This window comes from Calypte anna, chromosome 4, assembly GCF_003957555.1.
Source record: "Calypte anna isolate BGI_N300 chromosome 4, bCalAnn1_v1.p, whole genome shotgun sequence".
NCBI lineage: Eukaryota > Metazoa > Chordata > Aves > Apodiformes > Trochilidae > Calypte > Calypte anna.
Genome location: NC_044247.1, coordinates 1,204,341 through 1,209,321, shown reverse-complemented (window position 1 = coordinate 1,209,321; position 4,981 = coordinate 1,204,341).

The window sequence follows — 4,981 nt, the reverse complement described above, 5'->3', positions numbered from 1 at the left end:
TCTGCACTTGGACAGATTATGTCTGCTCCTGCAAAGCAAATCCATCAGCTGGAGAGGCTGGAGAGGCCAAGGAGGCTCCTCTGTACCACCATGGACCCTGATCCAATCCAGGGGAAATGATGCTCCAGCTTCCCTGAGGAACCCCCAGGGCAGAGCAGAGTTGCCCCAGGACTCCAGCAAGTGAAAAAAGAAAAAAGAAGAAGAATTAAAACCAACAACAACAAAAAAAGGGAATGAAAACAATAATGAGGAATGAGGTTATTGTAGGAGAGAGCAAGTAGAAGAGGTTGCTTGGGGACAGTGAAGAAAATGCCAGATAGGAAAAGCAATAGTGCTGTGAAGGAAGACAATGGAGAAATGGAGTGAAACCCTGGGAAAGCCATGGGGAAAGGGAGCAGGGAGATGGCAGCTCTCAGGAGCAGCTCTTCACCCAGCTCTTCACCAAGATGCTGCAGCTGTGGGGATGCAAATGAAATAAATAAACCTCTTGGTACAGGCAGCTGGACTGGAAGCTCAGTAGTAGCCTGGTGCCAGGGGGAGAGAAGGGTTTTAGTCCCAAAATGTGAAGTGAGGAGCTGGGAAGTGGGCAGCAGCCAGGAGAAGGGGTGACCCCGGGTCATCTAAAGGGAGGTAGGAAACCGGCACCACGGGCACAGCCCGAAAGCAAAGCAGAGAAACAAAAAGGAGAGCATCAGGTTACACCTGAGAGCACGGGGCTTTCAGATTGCATCAGGGCTTTGGTTGCTGAGGGCTCACCTGCACCTCCTCCAGAGATGACATTTAGAACAAGTTTAAAAGAGATCAGGGTTTCAACAAGTACAGTCCCAGCCCTTGGTCTGATGGAAACAAAAAAAAGAGAATAATCTATTCCAAATGTAGGAATGTCAATACAGACTATCATTTTGTTACAACTTGCTTTGTTATCCTTCCCCTCCTCTCTGTTCCCCAGATCCTGGCCCTGGTGCTTTGTTCTCTCCCTCCCAGCCCCTTTGGAGCTGAGTTCCATGCAGCAGGAAACCACCCCCAGGGAGCCAACCTGCTCCTTCCAGATCCCAGACTGGCTTTGGGATAAAAACACAGGGTCCAGCATCTTGCAGATTCCCTCTTCATGCAAGGCAGCAGTAAAGCATGTTGGTGATTGGGCTTTGGGTTTTTTTAAACATTTTCAGCCTAGTTTATGAGAGTGAGTGGTGAGGTCATTCTGGCTTTCTCCTTGCTGAGAGTGAGGACAAGAACCCTCCAGCTTGAATGTGTTTAAATTATGGTTGTTTGGAGCATCCAGCTACTCAGTTTTCTTGGAACTGTGACTACATCCAGCCAAGCACACCTGCTTGGCTCCAGTGGCACTGCTGAAGGATTGCTGCTGTCTGTACTTCCCACCACCCCAATGCTCAGTGCATCTCCTGTTGCTCTGGGACTGGGACCAGGGTGGGCTCCATCCCACGGGGAGAAGCAGTTTGCAAGGAGAGCAGGATTTCCTCCAGGTGGGTGTCTTTGCTCTGGAGCAGAAGGCAGATGTGTCCCAGCCTTTGCTTGAACCTGCCTATTGCCAGCACTTTGTTGCAGCATGGAGCTCTTCAGCCTGTTTGGGTTTTTGGTTTTGTTTGTTTGCTTCTTGGCTTGGGGGAAGAGTTATAAATTTATGGGTAAACACAGCTAGTGTTTGGAATTAGACTGGATTGGGATATTTGATTCCTATCTGGGCCCTTGCTTGAATAAGCTGAGGAGGAACCAAGCAGAAGGACCTTGCAGGAGGTGGTAAAGCCACGGGGGAGAGAGAGGGCAGGTGTCCCACGGGAATCTTCTCCATCCAGACTGGAGATGAGAGAGATGAGAACCAACTTCCCTGCTCCTGGCTTTGGGGAGATGGGAGCAGTGCTGCTGGAGCCAGCAGAGGGGCTGTGGCAGGCAGTTCTTGCCCAGGACAGGAACAAGGAGGTGGAAGGGCCACCTTCCCCTGGGGATGTGCTTCTCCAAGCCTCTGCAGAGCCACCAGGACTGGGCTGGTGAGGACCTTCCAGCAGATTTCCCCCCCCATTTCAACAGCAGCTGGTGGTTGGGGTGAAGGAAGATGCAGCTCTGGGTCAGGACATGCAATGTTTGCATCATATAACGAGAGCAAGAATCATAAACCAGATGTTCTGTGCAAATCACCCTGGGCACTGAGCTTCATCCCGTGCCACTTTGCAACAGCCATAAACATGAGCTGTGTTTATTGTGGGTTGGGGAAAGCTTTTGTTTACACCTTTATCATCACTTTGTATCAACAGCACCACGGATGATATTCAGCAAGGTCATGTGGGATTTTTTTAGGTGGGAACTTGTGTGCAAGGAGCTCCTGCTCTGGAGGGGTGGATTCCCACAGGGGTTTCTGCATGGAGAAAGAAGCACAGACAGCAACAGGCAGACTCTCTCTGCATCTCCATCACTTCTCTGCCACTCCTGTCTGGCCTGGCCACACTGATGACAACAATCTGTTCATTCTTACAACATTTCTTTTTTTTCCTAGAAGATTATCACCATTCCAGTTTTGCCAGGACTGTAAAACCACTGTGCCCTGGAGAGGGCAGAAAGCACTGTGAGTGTTTCTACACTGGAAAGAAAAATCTCCAAACTTGGTTTAATCCCTTCACTTAAACCAGCGTTAGTTTTTAATGATATTACAGAGAAACTACACACAGGGTGGAGCAGGGTGCTGGCAGGAGCCAGTATCTGATGGTATCACCTGGTTTTTTGATGGTGTTGGTGAAGGTTAAGTCACTTCTGCTGGGGGTGACTTTCTTTTGGGGCTTCAGCAGCAAAGGAACAGCAAATCCTCTGGTCCTGGGATGGGTGCACCTGTGGATGTGGAACAGCAGGTGTGTTTCAGTGACCTGCAAGGGAAACTCCCCCTGCCCTACAGGCCTAACCCAGTCTGCTTCTTCCCAAATAACCAAGCCCAGGCTGCTGGATTGTTCTGGATGCTCCTCCACGGGAGAAAACTCTCCTGGTTCCACCGGGGTGGATGGAGCCACGCCAGCACACGCGGGTGGAAAATCAGCTCCAGTCCCTGGTGTTTACTTTTGAGGATCAGAGCAGATCCAAGCTTCCAAGCAAGGGCTGTCTGACAACAGCTTGTTTGCCAGGTTGCCTTGCCTGGGTCCCTCCTCAAGTGTACACAAAGAGTATTTTGTATATAATGAGAGCAAACGAAGCCAAGGTGCTCCAGGTTTGCAGGTCCTAACGAAGTCAGGGGCTGGGAGGCTCTGCTGGACACTGCTGAAATCCCCAGGAGCAGCAGTGGCCTGGCCAGGCAAGGATGGAAAGAAAAAAAAAAAAACCCAAAACTAAACAAAACCCACAAGTTTTTTATTATGGGCTGGCACTAGAAACCCAGAGCAGCTGCTAATAGTCCTGGTGAGTGGGTTGTTGGTTTGGAGGGGGGGTTTGTGCACCAGCTGTAAGCAGCAGGATTTTTTCCCCCCAGCCTTTCAGCAAGCTCTGCCCCGTGCTCACATTAGGTTTGTAACTGTATTATTTCCTCTTATCTTTCTCTCCTCCCCTTTCTTGTCAAAGGCTTTTCTTTTCCTTTTATTCCTTTTTTTTTCCTTTTTTTTTTTTTTTTAAACAGCTGGAACAGGAAAATTAGCGAAGAAAAATAGAAATACACTGCAAAATTCTCTAATGAAGAATTAGAGTGGGTTTGGCACTGCTTTTTGCCATTGTTTTGTTAAGACTGATTCTCCTTAGCTCTCCTTTTCCATTCCAGAACTGCCCTTCCTTTATAAGCCCAGATTTCTTCCCATTTGTGCTTTCTTCCCTCCCTCCTGACTCATTTCCCCTTCCCATTTTGGCTGTTTCTTTTCTCTTTCCTTTTCCTTTCTTCAAATGCTCTCTGATCTTATACTCTGCTGCTTTCCCAGGCCAGGATCCATTCCCCCCAGGTCGATACCACGGCTGTGTGTGCTTCTCTACCTTCTTCCTCTCTAGACTTTCTGGCTGATCATTTCCTCAAAATCCCATCTTTTCCACTCCAGCACCTCGGGACGAGCCTTTGTGTGGGAAACCTGGCATCCCCAGCATCCTCGCACAGTCCTTATGGCTCTCCAGGAAATTCAAATTACACTTAAAGCTGCCCTCAGACTTGTTCCACGCTGTTCTGTAATTCCTGACCCATCTAACCAGGCAGTTTGGTCACTGTGCCACTGCTCTGCCAAGTATTTCCTCCGTCCAGCTCTGCCATCTGGAACACCCTCCTGTGCTCCTCCAGCCTCACCCACTGGCCACGGAGTTTCCAGTTTCAGCTGGAAAACAGTTTCCCCTCACTGTCATCCCACAGCAATCCAAATGTAGGCAGCAACATTCAGTCGTTTATTTCCACAGTGTGGGAATCGTTCTCCTACTTGAAGCAATTTCAGTTTTAAAGGAGCCCGGAGCTTGTGGAATGTGGGCAGGTTTCAGACCTTTCATTTGAAGCCTCACCAGCAAACCAGCTACAACTCTGTCAGCTTTTCCATCAGACACCACGTATTCCTAGAGTCACCAGTGAATACCTTGCTAGGACAGAAAGGACATTTGGGAAACCTTTGGGGGAAAAATGATTTCATGGAAGGTCAGAGGGAAAGAAAAAGGATGATTTTTTTTTATTTATTTTTTTTTTAAGTGCTAAACCACTGCATTATTACCTACAAAGGAATTCTTGTAGTAATCAAAGCTGGGAGGTCTGATGGCCTTTCAGAGCAAAGAATCTCAGCATTCACCCCGCAGACCTTCTTTATTCTGGGTATCAGTATGATGGGGCTGGGGAATCAGTCCTTTGGGTATCACACAACACCACTAGTCATAACTTTTAAGGTTTAGCTGGCAGTGAATAAATACTGAGCCACAGAGTCAAAATAGTCCTTGAATCGCTGCCTTCAGCAGCAGCGTTGGTTTATGACCTGATGGGTCTCTTTCTGAGGATCTCCCCCAGAATTAAGCACAAATATTTCACTCAGAAATG